We start from the raw sequence: 14,653 nt of genomic DNA on the forward strand, positions 1-14,653 counted from the left end.
ATCTGCTGACTCTAAGTAGTTTCCGTATTGAAACTGAAACTTAGCATAGTGGTATAGCGCATGTATCTGGTTAGGTCCAATCTGGTACCGATCACTCACCATCTGGAAATTATATTACGGGCGAGATTTACTGCTATAACTGTGCTGCTGGATTCCCCACCAGGATTTCATCGGCTATTAACTGTCAACCAATTCTTCAAGATCGAGAGAATCCAACTGAACATTTAGCAGCTTCAGCTACTTGAATCCCCAGCATATAATCAACGTATTTTTAAATGATTGTATTGCATCTGTGGAGGCAGCGTTACAATTATGACGGACAGCATTCAAATGGCAGCGTTTAAATGTGGTCAGGCAGCGTTCAAAGCACTGTGCAAAGGCAGTAACCAGGAACCAAGAAGATCAATTTCTTGCGGGCATTTTCAAAGGACAGCGTGTTTTTTTATTGGATAATCTATAACCTGGTGAACTTATTTTTTTTTGAACAATGCAGTTACTGTAGTTTGTCACGTTTTGGGAAATGAAAATCAGTTCCAAGGTTTCACAATTACTCAATAAAATCAAACATTTTATTACAAGGAACTGTTTCTATTCTGCTAAATGTTTCTTTTATCTATCTGTGGGTGAACTGCAATAATTTAACACGTGTAAGCGAGGGTTGTATTTATCTTCTGCATTCAAGGGCGCACTGGTCCCATTTATTTTCATTAAAGGAGTAAACTGTCATTTTCTGTGGTTTCTAATTCCCTGTAATGATCATATACTTGGAATAAATGTTTGACTGTTTGCTGTAACATTCCACTTCAACGGAGCAAATTGGAATGTGCCAACAGATAACTATATAGTCTCTGATGGGAGGGCGCAGTCTGCACTGCCTTCCAAGGGAGCCCATCCCAATAAATAATTGGTAATCTTCAGCAGCAGAAATTCCAAGGCATTCTGCGCAGAGCAGATTTTCAAGATTTAAATCGACATGTGGTTTACAAAAGCACTGGAAACGAATTATTGGATGATGAGAGCGGAAGTGGATCTGCGCAGAAAATTACTACAATGGCAGGATGACAAAGAAAAATGAATTTTTTAATTCAGGTTTAATATTTGTACAAAGGGTTTTTTTGTAATTGTGAAGAGATAAGGATTTTTTTTTTTATTTAATATTTTAATAAGGAGTTTTATTTGTAATTTGTAAATTGGAGAGATAAGGTGTGTTGGGTAATTTGTTTTTAAGAAGTTCTTTTTTATTTTTCAATTGAGATCATCACATTGTAACTCAAAGTAATTTTATTTTGAGGGGGTAACTTTTTTTTACCAGATTGTGCGAAAGCACCATTGTAAAAGTCAAATTTTGAAAGTTGCCTTGTAAAAATTTGAGAAATTGACTAGAGCCAAGTGCAAAGCTCAGTCAATTTTCTCCTGTTTTGACGACTATTCGAGGGTCAAGGCCAAGGCCCGATAGTTCGTTTTTTGTGTCGTGTGTTGCTATTGTGTTGCGCATCTTGATTTTTTTTTGAGCTTGATTCGTGGTGTGAAGTCTTAACACTACAATGTCTAAATTGATAAATTTGTTTTCTGATTCCGACAAACGTGAAAGCACAAAATCATATAAAACATGGCATCGTCTCATCAAAAGTACTCTCATTTACAATGAATTATGGCAGGGAATATGTGATGGAGATGTTAAGCCGAATAAACCCACAGATGGAGCTGCACTAGCAAAATGGGAAATCAAGAATGCTAAAGCCTTAGCTCTTATTAAATCTTCTGTGAATGATGAAATGTATGTCCATATAGAAAATGCTACAGATGCATGGTCTGCTTTGAAAACTTTTAAAGACCTCTTCGATACTCAGCCTGAATCAAAGAAAGTCGACCTACAATTAAAATTGTTGAAACAAAAATTAATTGAAGGCGATGATGTTCTTGAATATATCTCAAGACTTAAGAATATTAGGCAAGAAATTATTAATGCTGGTTTTCCCACGATTGATGATAGTTTTATGGTCACAATTGTAATTGCTGGACTTCCTTCTTCCGACACGCATTTTTTGGAGACTCTACAAGTAACTGGAAAATTAGAGAAACTAAAGTTTGATGAACTCTGTGAAATGTTGACTCAACATGATAAAACTTTTGGGAAGAAGAAGAAAGTTGGTGAAGATGTTTTTCTCACAGAGGCCAGCAGTAGTAAATCATCAACAGACAGCTCTCGACGCACAGGCAAAGGGAATCAGAATCAAGCAGCACATAATCGAGGTTGAAGCCAAAGCAGAGGAAACATTTTTAACAGAGGAGGAAGAAATAATTTTCAAGGCAGAGGAAACAACCAAGGAAGAGGCAATTTTCAAGGACAAGGATATAATAATCAAGGTAGAGGACAATCTCAAAATAGAAGTCAAAGCAGATGCAGAGGACAATCTTCAGGAAGAGGAAGAGACTTAAGTCAAATTGTGTGTCGAAGATGTAACAAAGTTGGCCACTATGCTGAAGATTGTCGAACTTCACTTAATAAAATTCCCAAGTTTCAGCAGCATTTAGTGCAATTTGCCAATGATCAAGACGAAGATAACTCAGAATATGTTTTTACTTCCTCGCCAGCATCACAACTTTCATCCCATCTTAGAAGTTACTATGAAGATGCCTAGATCTTGGATTCCGGGGCAACTCAGCACATGACTTGTCGACGTGATTTTTTCCGGAATTTTCAAGATTGCCAACTTAATTCCATTTTTCTTGCTGATGATACAAAACATACTCCTTATGGAAAAGGAGTAGTAAAAGTTTTTCTCCCTGGCATTGGAGAAAAAATGATTTCCAATGTATGGTATGTACCCAGTTTTAAGAAAAAATTGCTCTCTTTAGTCACGTTTCGACAAGCAGGACATCAGGTGATTATGGAAAATGGTTTAGTCAAGATTAATTCAGTCAAACAAAACTTGAAAACGTTATGACAGGTTATGAAGATGGAAAACTATTACGGATGAAAGGGACAGTTATTCCAAGGCATTCTGATTTTGCAGGGGCAGTGACTACAGGTATTTCACCTATAAGACTATGGCATGTAAGATATGGACATTTGAATTTTGAGAGTCTTTCTCAATTGCAGAAACAAGGAATGGTTAAAGGACTTCCCAGTTTCAAAAGGGAAAATGCAAAATGTGAAGCGTGCATTTATGGCAAACAAAATCGAGAAAGTTTTCCAACAAGTTCATGGCGTGCAAACAGGTGGCTACAACTAGTTCACAGTGATGTTTGTGGACCACTACAAACTTCCTTTGGTGGATGCAAATATTTCTTACTATTCATTGATGATTTCAGCAGAATGACTTGGGTTTACTTCTTGAAGAACAAGTCAGAAGCATTTGATAAGTTTAAAAATTTTCGCCAACTTGTTGAAAATGAAGTCAAAGAAAAGATAGGTACACTTAAGATAGATAATGGGGGATAATTCACTTCAAATGAATTCAAAACTTATTGCGGTGAAAATGGCATAAGACGAAATCTTACAAATGTTTACACTCCACAGCAAAATGGAGTCGTCGAAAGAATGAATCGCACCTTGTTAGGAATGGCGAGATCCATGTTAACTTTCAAGAGGTTAAGTCCAACATATTGGGCAGAAGCAATACATACAACTGTCTACTTAAGAAACAGATCTCCAACTACTTCTTTAGACGGAATTACACCTTATGAAGCTTGGTTTGGTTTCAAACCTCGAGTTAAACATCTTAGAGTTTTTGGATCAGTGTGTTATGCCTTAGTTCCGAAAGAAAAATGAACTAAGCTTGACTCAAGAAGTTTAAAATGCACAATGATTGGCTATTCTGATGAGAAGAAAGGGTATCGTCTTTTTACCAATGGAAAATTCATTGTGAGCAGGGATGTCATTTTTTATGAAACTGAGAGTAAGAGTGCTGAAGAAATTGAAAATCTTCTTTACAAGTTAGAAACTAAAGGAAGTAAAAGAAATGGAAAAATGCAAAGTCAACCAACTTCACCAAATTAGTATGAACTTGATTTTCCTTCCTCTGAAGATGAGTCATCCAGTCCATCTACATCAACAACATCATCTGGGTCTTCTAGCAGTTCATCCGCATCACCAAGCAGCAGAAGTTCTTCTGACAGTGATTCTCCACATTCATCACCTGAACGACGAACATCAGTTTATATTAATCCTCTTTACAATGATGGAGACTTTACAGAAGCGTAAACAAGTGAGCACCAACTTCCGAAATGGGCAGTGCAACTTTTGAAAGATGTAAAGCCTAATGAACAGAATAAAACAAGCACCAGAAGGGCACATAGAAGTGAAGGCAATTTTGCCTTGATAGCAAATGATTTTACTGAACCTTCCACATACAAAGAAGCAGTAAAACATAAAGAATGGCAATAGGCTATGGTTGAAGAATATCAAGCAGTAATTGATAACAACACTTGGAAACTTGTTGATTGTCCAGCAAATGTTAAACCCATAGGATGCAAATGGGTTTACAGAATTAAGTATAATCAAAAGGGAGAACTTGAAAATTATAAAGCACGACTTGTCGCAAAAGGATTTGCGCAGCAGGAAGACATTGATTATGAAGAAACTTTTGCTCCTACAGCAAAATGGAACACCATCCGATTAACACTTGCATTGGCCACTCAAAAAGGAAGGAAAGTTCATCAAATGGATGTGAAAAGTGCTTTTCTCAATGGGGATTTACAGGAAGACGTGTATATGACCCAACCGCCAGGTTTTGAAGTTGAAGGACAAGAACATAAAGTCTGCAAATTGATCAAGGCTTTATATGGATTAAAACAAGCTCCCCGAGTTTGGTATGCAAAGATGGATGAATACCTTAAGAAAGTTGGTTTTCAACGAAGTGAATCTGATGATACTTTGTATGTGCGACAACAGGGAAAATGTATGGTAATTCTTGTTATGTATGTAGATGATTTGATCATTACTAGAAACCATGATGATCATATTGCACTGGTGAAAAAGGAGTTACATGCAGGTTTTAAGATGACAGATTTGGGATTACTTCACTACTATCTTGGAGTTGAAGTCTTCCAACGTCCACATCATATTTTCATTTCTCAGAGTAAGTATGCAGCAGAGGTTCTTCAGCGATTTGGCATGCAGGATTGCAAGTCCGTTCTCATCCCCATGGAGAAAAACTTGAAACTTTCAAAATTTGAAGGGGGGGAAAGGTGGACAGTACAACTTACAGACAGTTGATTGGCAGCTTGATTTATTTGACAAATACTCGTCCTAATCTATCTTATGCAGTGAGTATTCTTTCACGTTTTATGCAGAAACCACGAGACAACCACTGGAATGCAGCCAAAAGAGTTCTTCGATATATCCAAAGAACAAAAGATTTTGGTCTTCTTTACACAAAGACTAAAAATTTTGTACTTGGTGGATATTCCAATGCCGACTTTGCTGGGAGTATTGATGATCGAGCATCAACATCAGGTTATTTAATGAATATGGGATCAGCAGCAGTATCTTGGAGTTGTAAGAAACAAGCTACAATGGCCACTTCTTCAGCAGAAGCAGAGTACATTTCAGCATGGGAAGCAGCATGTGAAATTGTTTGGTTGCGCCGAATTTTGCAGGACTTGGGCATTTCTCAGACAGAAGCTACATCATTATTCATTAACAGCCAGTCAGCCATCAAACTTGCCAAGAACCCAATTTTTCATTCAAAGACAAAGCATGTGGACACCAAGTATCATCATATCAAATCTCTCATTGCCAAAGATGTCCTCAAGCCAGTTTATTGTCCTTCTGAAGATCAGATCTCCGACATTTTCACGAAACCGCTTGGCAGAATAAAATTTACTAAGTTTAGGGATGAACTTGGTATCTGTTGTAATGTATCTTTGGATCATAGGGGGGAATGTTAGATGATCCAAAAATACAATTTTATCATAGGTTATAAAATTAGAATAAAATAATTATTAATTTAAGATATTAAATTAATAATTATTATTCTAGAATATTTAATTATTTAATGAAGACTTTTAGAATTAGCATATTGTTGTAACTAGATATGACTCTCAAAATGTGTCGTATCTTAGACTATATTTTAGGAGATTTGTTAACTAATTGGTTTTTATAGCATTTATTGTAAATGGACACTTGTTATTTAATAAGTGATCCATAATTAGAGGTAGTTAGGACATGGAGTTTATAAATAGCTCATTGCAAGAGTGTTTGGGTGTAAACTCTTGCAAAATCATATTATGTAACTATTTTTTCTGATTAATAAAATTATGTGTCTGAGGACACTTCTGCCATTAATTAGCTTTGAAAAAACCAAGAGAGGATTTTGAATTAGCCTTAATGTCATCATTGTTCTACTCAATTTAAATTGAGTTAGTCTTAATGTCATCATTGTCCGACTGAATTTACACTGAGTTGAAAACTGATATCTCTACTTAAGGTCATCATCAAAATTGCTTGAGGCTCAATCGATTTTGCATATTCTATATGATAGTTTTTATGCCAGACCACTCACTGACTCCCTCAACTTTCTATATATGCTATTTGATTAATAACTTAATACAAACTAAATTACACAAACTAACACATTATAAATATGATGACTTTATTATTATTATTTAAAATGTTGTTTTAATATTTAGGCAGTAAATATACGGACGGGGCATGGGGAGCTGTTTGTCAGTGTCACACATTTTTCAAAAAAATATTTTTAAATGTTAAACATTAGTTTCAATTTAATCATGCTAATTAAATGGGTTGACTTATTTTCTGTGGCCACTTCTAAGGTTCTAAAGCCTTAGGAATCATCTGACCGCAATAAATAACCAGCTTACACTATACATGGAGATGCAAACACCATCCAGATAGGCTGACTAGATACGACCCTGGAGAGAGCCGTAATCCACGAGAAGTCACCCTTTCACATCCCTATCCACGGGTAAAAACTACACCAATGTTGTTTACCTGCATGCCATGGCTCTACCCTGTTTCATCGCACAATCCATAATAAAGCCATGAGGCCATACATCCATAATAGAGCCACGAGGGATCATCCTTCATGGCGTACCCTATTCACTGAGATCTACATCAAAATCTACGGCCACAATGTATGGGTATTGCATCCCACTCGGATCGACATCCAAATCGACGGAGGGGATTAAAGTTGAATGGTTATGTTACGAACTGAACTCTTTTTTAAATAAGCTGCACAGAAGTTGAAAATGGGCTGGTAGGAACAGATGGTTATGTCGGTGTTGACATCCATGAACGTGAGGGCAGGAGGGCAGGAAGTGTGTAACCACCGTTAGAAACATTGGCGAGGGTTTCAAAACGGAAGAATGCAGCTGCGTTAAGGACAGTTTGATAGATCTGAGCAGGTTCATTATTCCGATTAAAGGCGACACACCGGCGTTGCTCAGGTTCATGTGGATTATATTTAAGGACAGTATGTGTTCCTTTGAACAAATACCCACAGTAGATGTGGATTGACAGTATATGTGGATTCTATTAAAGGACAGTTTATAGGTTAAATTTTATTTTAGAGTTGGACGAATGACTTTCAGAGATTGCAAAACATTATTTTTTTCGCGATTTGTATTTTTTTCACGGGAGAGAATTTATCTCAATGATAAAGAATTGAATTTGATCTTAGAATTGGGGAATTGAATTTCAGAGAATCTATATGATTATCTTTTTACGTTTGTCGATTTTGATTTTAGAATTGTGGGAATTGAATTTCGGAGAATCTATATGATTATCATTTTGTGGAACATATCTCAACGTTTTATCTTTTTGTGCCCGATTTGCTTTGGTTGATCCATTTTTTGTTTCCTGTCTACAGTCTTCTTTAGATGGTGGGAGCTCGGTCATTTTGGCCCTGTCTCCCCAGTATTGACTATGATTTTATAGGGTGATCCTGAACATCCTTCGGGGTCATATGCTATGTTTTTCAATATATATGTGGCTTTTTTATATATCTAATATAAATATAATAGTGATAAAAATAATTATCATTTTAAATTTGTCAATTGCAATTATAGATGAAAATTTAAATTTTAAATTTGCTTAGTTTAATATCACTAATTGATTTAAATTGCTTTAGTTCAATAATGAAGAATCGATTTTTATTTTAAAATGGAATGATTGATTTTTAGGAAATCTATATAGTTATTTTTTATTTTTAGCGTTTGTAATTTGTAATTATCGATGAAAATTTTTGAAGTTCAATGGTGAGGAATTGATTTTTATTTTAGAATGGAAGGACTGATTTTCAGAGAATCTATATGGTTATTCGTAATTATTGATGAAAAAATTTAACTGTTTTAGTTCAATGATAAAGAAGTGATTTTTATTTCAGAATGAAATGATTGATTTTCAAAGAATCAACGTGGTTTAACCATTTGTAATTATTGATAAATAATTTAAATTGTTGTAGTTTAAGCGTCTTAATTATTATTTTTTAGTTTATTATTATTTTTTTAGTTTAAGTGTCTTAATTATTCAATTTTATATATTTTATAATGAGATTTTTGTTGTATTTTTTAAATAAAATAAATATATTTTATTTTAATTTAATTTAAAATTGAGAGATAAAACTAGTTAAATGAATTTTATAAATGCACTGATATTTTTATTTTTATTTAAAATTCATATAGCTTTGATAATTTACAAATTATTAATTAATTAATTAATATAAAACCTTAAGTTGTAATATTATTTTAATTAGATGAATATTTCTAATTTTGATTTAAATTTAATATTATAAATGTAATTTTCACTTAAATTTAATGATTGAAAGTTTTAAATTTATTTTATTTAATAAAAAATATTAGTGGATATTTTATTTTATATATGTTTTTAGAATTTTAATTTAATTATCGGGTGGGTGATAGTGATTTAACATTTATAGAATATTTTAAAATATGTATGGTTATGTACACAAATCAATAGTTGAGATTTATCTTTAAAGTAGTTATGCCTTTTTACTCTTTTAATTGAATTGATTAATTAACAAAAAAATTGAGTTATGGTTTTTTGGGAGTGGTATTGACCAATGGTGTTGTAACAAAGCCTATTTACAAATTAAGAATCTTCAGATAAAGTGGGGGTAAATCTGGATGGTTAAAAATCTTGTTCCATGTATATATGTTTAGCTTATATATTAATTATTTGTGTAACTTAGAATAATTTAAAAAAAAAAGATTATAATTTAGTTAGTTTAAAAGCTTTTTCTATTTTTTTTTCCTGAAATATATTATGAAATAAGTGTTTGATGCTAATAATGAATTCAAACCGTGTATCAACCATTTAATTTATATAGCTATACTAATTAAAATATTATTTTATTTTATTTTCATTCATTTTTTTATATTTATAAAAATATAATATTGTTTGAACCATATGGTGAATAATTCAAAGTTGGGGATATCGATAGGCTCTGCTTCACTTTGTGGCCTTGAGGCCCCAAGCACCCTTCCTATGGCCTCCAAAGGCCTGTTGTAGGCTCCTACAACCCTTACCATTCGCAAACCTCTTCAAATCTTGGCTACTTGCCATTGGTTCCTTTTTAGAAATCGCCTAGTGCTCTGTTACACTTGCGACTGACTGCAGTCGCCCAGCAAGGCATCCAACCTCCTTGCTCATCTTTCTTCGCTCTCATTGATTACTTGAAGCTTGAGCTCTTGGTGCAGTCAAATAAGACTCCACCCTAGTTGGGACTGTCAAAAATGACCAATCTGGCATCTTGGCCATGCATGGATCCAGAAAAAACAACATTCAAATTGTTGGTGAAGAATGGTCCAAAGCCGCAAAAAGCACCTGCCTCCCGATTCGTGTAAAAAGACTTCTAAAATAGTGGAAACACAAGTTTCACACTTCACCAAGCTTGACCCGACCCGAATGAATGGACAAAAAAATGAATCGATAATTGTTCACTAAACTCTTTATTTCCCTCGACCTAGAAAGGGCCAAGGACCAAGCCTATACGACCTCTAATACCAAGTTAAATTTTGAGCATGAACACTATATTCTATATTCATATCAAATAATGTTACATAGAAATATATTTAGTGTTGTCTCAAGATAGGTAAACTAATTTGGACACACAATCACTTGGTTGAGAGAATATCTCAACCACACACCAATCTAGGAAACGTCTAGATATAACAACCCTAAGGAATAGGAACAAACTCATGTAGATAGAATGAATCACAACTGAGACAAGTAGGAATTACAATTTCCAAATCACCCCCTTAATGACTACTTGTCTCGATCTCAATATGCAAAGTCTAGTTGTGGTCAAACATAACAAAAGAATATGTCAACATCCATATAAAGGAACAACCATCTACCAAAATGCATGGGTGCCTAACCGCTAGTCTACTAGGACGCTCTTCACATACATGGTTCTATAAACCATTATAACTATATACATGTACATGTACCTGCAAATTCCCCTCCATCATCATCATCATGGGTTTTATCAGATTACCCATAATCATGCTCTGGGTTTTATTAGATTACCCTCAACCATGCCAACAAGGGTTCTCAGTCACCAAGGCTCAACTCAGTAACCAAGGCTCAACACAACCGCCAAGGCTCAACTCAGCCACTAAGGCTCAACATAGCCACAAAGGTTCAACTCTGCCACCAAGGAACTTAATTCAGCCACGAAGGCTCAACATAGCGACGAAGGCTCAAATATGCCACCAAGGCACGAAGGCTCAAATATGCCACACAATTCCTCTTTCCACTGACCTTTTCACATAACGACTGCTTATTTTTGCATAGCGGCAACTCAACCAAATCACTGGTATAAATCGGATGCACTTTCACGTCTCTAACAATGGCACAAATGATTTATCCTTGGCATCATAACTTCAATGTCTCCCCATAATCTTCAATTGACAATTGTTCCTTTCTCTTGCATCCTTCATGAAAAATTCAAGGGCCATTATCGTCTCTGTAATGTTGCCTTGACGGTCTCCTTGACTTCAATGCAGGGCTGAGCATATATGCTCACTACTACATAAAGGGGAATTTTAAGACAATATTTGGGTAAATTGTCTTAACTTGAGATAAAAAAAAAAAAAATAAATAAAAAATAAAAAAAACCTTGTGTATTTTCTTTAAGAGGGTGTCTAAAAAATTATTGTCTTAAAAATTTGTCTCTATAAAGACAATATATAACACAAGCATTATTGTCGCTTAGGAGACAATTTCATTTATGTCTCTCTTGAGGCAATTTCATTTTTGTCTCTCTAGAGACAACACTCGGATTAGAGACAATATGTATTTAGTACTAGCTATTGTCTCTCTAGAGACAATAAATTTTTTATTTAAATATCACTTTTGTCTCTCTGGAGACAATATAAAACAATGAATCAGAAATCTCTTACCATTGAAATAAATCGATATAAAAAACATTTAATTAAAAACAAACTACAAAACCGTTGATTAATTCATGTTAGTGCACAGCGGAATCGAACCACCAACCTCCTGCTTGTAAGGCAAGCGCTCTTCCATTGAGCTAGCACACTTTAAAGAATTATGTGAAGGGTTATGGCAATCATGAAAACTACATTTATAGACATCGATTTAAACCAAAATAAAAAATAAAAAAAAAATCTCACACATGATCTATAATATTTATAAAAACTATAATCATCCAGACCATATTTTTAACTTACTAAAACTAGCAATTTCCCCAAAAGGTGCAAAGAGAGGTGGATTATATCTCTAGTAAAAAAAATCAAAATCTTATATTAGTATACCTAGGGGACAACCCCAATCTCGAGGAAGAAAGAGACAATGTAAACCTGTACAAAGAAAACACAAATGAAATTATACAAAACTTCAACATAACAAATACATCAATGTAATAATGTAAATTTTGATAAGTTATTTACCAACTGAATGTGGGGCTTACCAACAAACTTGTGACCACCAAAATACCGGTGAGTATTACAAGATGTGAGTCTCCCGCTAGGTGGCTCTGGATGATGTCATGATACACCAAGAACTCATCTTTAGCATTTCAATCTTCCAAAGATTATTATAGAATCTAATGTATGTCAAAAGCCCATTTTCTAATAAGTTGATGATAATCTATTATGATTCTATTCATCATACTCGTAACAGAGAGATAGCATCGTGAGAGTTTGATTACTTTTAAATAAAAGGCAAGGCCAACCAGGAAAAGACAAACAACCATCCCTGTAGAGGAGATATGTTGAAATCATTAAAAATTTATGTCAGATATTTAAACTGAACAGCACTCATCATGTCATATCTAAAAAATTTGAATTGATTGAGTTAAATGATCCTCTTCTAAATTGGTTGTTTACTCACCATAAGAAGGATAAGTCTACCAGCTTTGTCAATCAACATAGCACTGACAGCAATCATAACAACCTATACATAAACAGTCCAACAACTTTCACATGATTAAGATGAGGAACAATAAACCTTTTATTATAGTGAAACATTCCTAGCATGCATTGCAATTAGTAGGGCCCCAGGATCAGAAAGCAACCTCAATAGCACCAAGTCCAAGGGTTGCAACATTACTAGATGAAATTCTTGTTTTTAATGATAAAACATTGAAATCAATACAGATTTTCTTAGGCAAGCGTGTGATAGACAATAAGAATTAAAATCAATAGAAGGGCCATAAAGATCACATGAATGATCTGAGTCCTCAGTTAAAAATTAAAACCCTCTAATTATGAAAGGATATAAAGCTACAAAAAGGATTCCCTATGTTTAAATCCCATCCAAATTAGAAGTCCATGATGCCAATATATATTTTTCAACTACTTCATGTTTTTACCAATAGAACAATATGAATCCAGATCACAAGTACCATACTTTCTAACAAGAAGTTGACGGTAAACTCACCAGCAGACTTAAAAATGGAATTGTTGTAAAACATAATACCATTGATTCCACTCAACTGTTGTAAAAGAAGCAGCCCAATGCCAATCTGCATATAATAAATACACTGCAAGGATACTTTACTTTTGTAATCATATTCTTGCCAAGTAAGCAATAAAATAGCAACCAGTTTATGCAAATTCACCAGCACGCACAAAATCATCTTAGTCCTGGTGATGAACCACATTGTGTGATTCAAAATGAGGCGACCAGAAAATTATCTATGTGATTTATCAAAAAAAAAAAAATTATAGACATTATGAATTGCAAAATCTTGCACTCAGAAAAATCATATAAGTCTATCATATTCTTAACTATGCAAACATATGACTTACAATGAGAGGCATTGCATATTTTCGTTCAAAGATCTCAGAAAAAATTATTCTGGGTTGTTGATTTCCTGTCTCTACTACACTTTGAAAGGCAAAAATATTCAGATTAGTGACAAATATGACCTTGATGGGAAATGCATATACACAGTTGGAAATTTGTATGCAAAAAATTCAGACTACAGATTGTAAAAAACTCAAAACCAAACAAGCTAAAACTCCATTGCAATAGTATCAGATATCCATGACTCAGCAACTACATGTGATTGATAAGCAATCAGTCAAGAAGGGAACAATAGAAACATATATGAATGTGACATGGAAAATGATAAAAATGCAGTTGTTCTGAAATGTTATTTGATTTCAACAACTTCTAGGGTAACATCAACCTGACTGCCTCTAAGAGCTTGCAATGAGGCTTCAATATCTTCATTACCAATTTTAGCCTGCACTCATAAGAACATTAAATTTGATATTAAGATTTCACATAGCATGACATATGGTGACAGGTTTAACATGGTTAACACCAACTCAGTCGATTGACAAACATAAAGTTCATTATCAAAAACTTACCAACCCTATTGGAGATTTTCGGATAAAAAATAACCCCAGAACCAAAAGAGCACAAGGAACTACACCTGCACAAACAAAAAATAATGGGAAAATAAACATTTCTCCAAAGCTTCAAATCTAATCAACATGGAAAGAGTAGACTCTGGGATAAAAGCAAGGTTCCCACTTGGAAAGAAGATTAGATAGAGAGAAAAAACATAGAGGAAATATGATTTTAAATAGTTATCAATTAGAATGTAAAGATTGTTAAGAAACTTGGCCGAATGAGATGCATAATAACATCTGGGAAGCACAGCTGAGTGAGGACGGCCAATCACTGCTTAAAGCAGTTATAATGTTCATCTAAACTGGCCCTTCAACTACAAATTCATATCTATTAACAAGAAACCTACCCTTCATTCAAGTAAAAGTAATCTCCAACATCTAACACAACTGAAAATGAACTTACTTGAAATGGCTAGAGCCCTCCAATGAAGGAACAACCCAAACAGATATGCCAACATGATGTAGTGCCCAGTCTAGTTTCCTAACCCTAATATGACATATCTTAGATACTTTATTCTTCGGGGAACTCAGGTTGAGGATCCAGAAATGTGACTCTATTATTAGTGAATGTGATTGTTATGTATGTTCTTTATTAATATGATGATTACGATATAATTAATGCTTATGTGTACTCTCTATTGATATCATGATGGTGATAGTAGTAAAGGATAGACATGATTTCTATTGATGTTATAATGATGATAGCTTTGATCTATATGTATGGTTCCATTAATGTTATGATGATGCTAGCGATGATGGATGTGTCCCCTATGTTACC

General features: G+C 34.2%; 1 non-coding gene and 1 pseudogene across 1 annotated transcript; both read right to left on the reverse strand.

Moving 5' to 3' along the window:
- Positions 1-11,460: 11,460 nt before the first annotated feature.
- TRNAV-UAC (transfer RNA valine (anticodon UAC)) lies at positions 11,461-11,532 on the reverse strand. The gene has a single exon. It is a non-coding gene; the product is annotated as a tRNA-Val (tRNA).
- A 234-nt stretch (positions 11,533-11,766) lies between these two features.
- Positions 11,767-14,653, reverse strand: part of LOC149245466 (coatomer subunit alpha-1-like) — a 30,428-nt pseudogene continuing 27,541 nt past the window's right edge.

This window comes from Pinus tabuliformis, chromosome 7 (assembly GCF_031772625.1).
Source record: "Pinus tabuliformis cultivar Carrire ecotype Pingquan chromosome 7, CPIR1, whole genome shotgun sequence".
NCBI lineage: Eukaryota > Viridiplantae > Streptophyta > Pinopsida > Pinales > Pinaceae > Pinus > Pinus tabuliformis.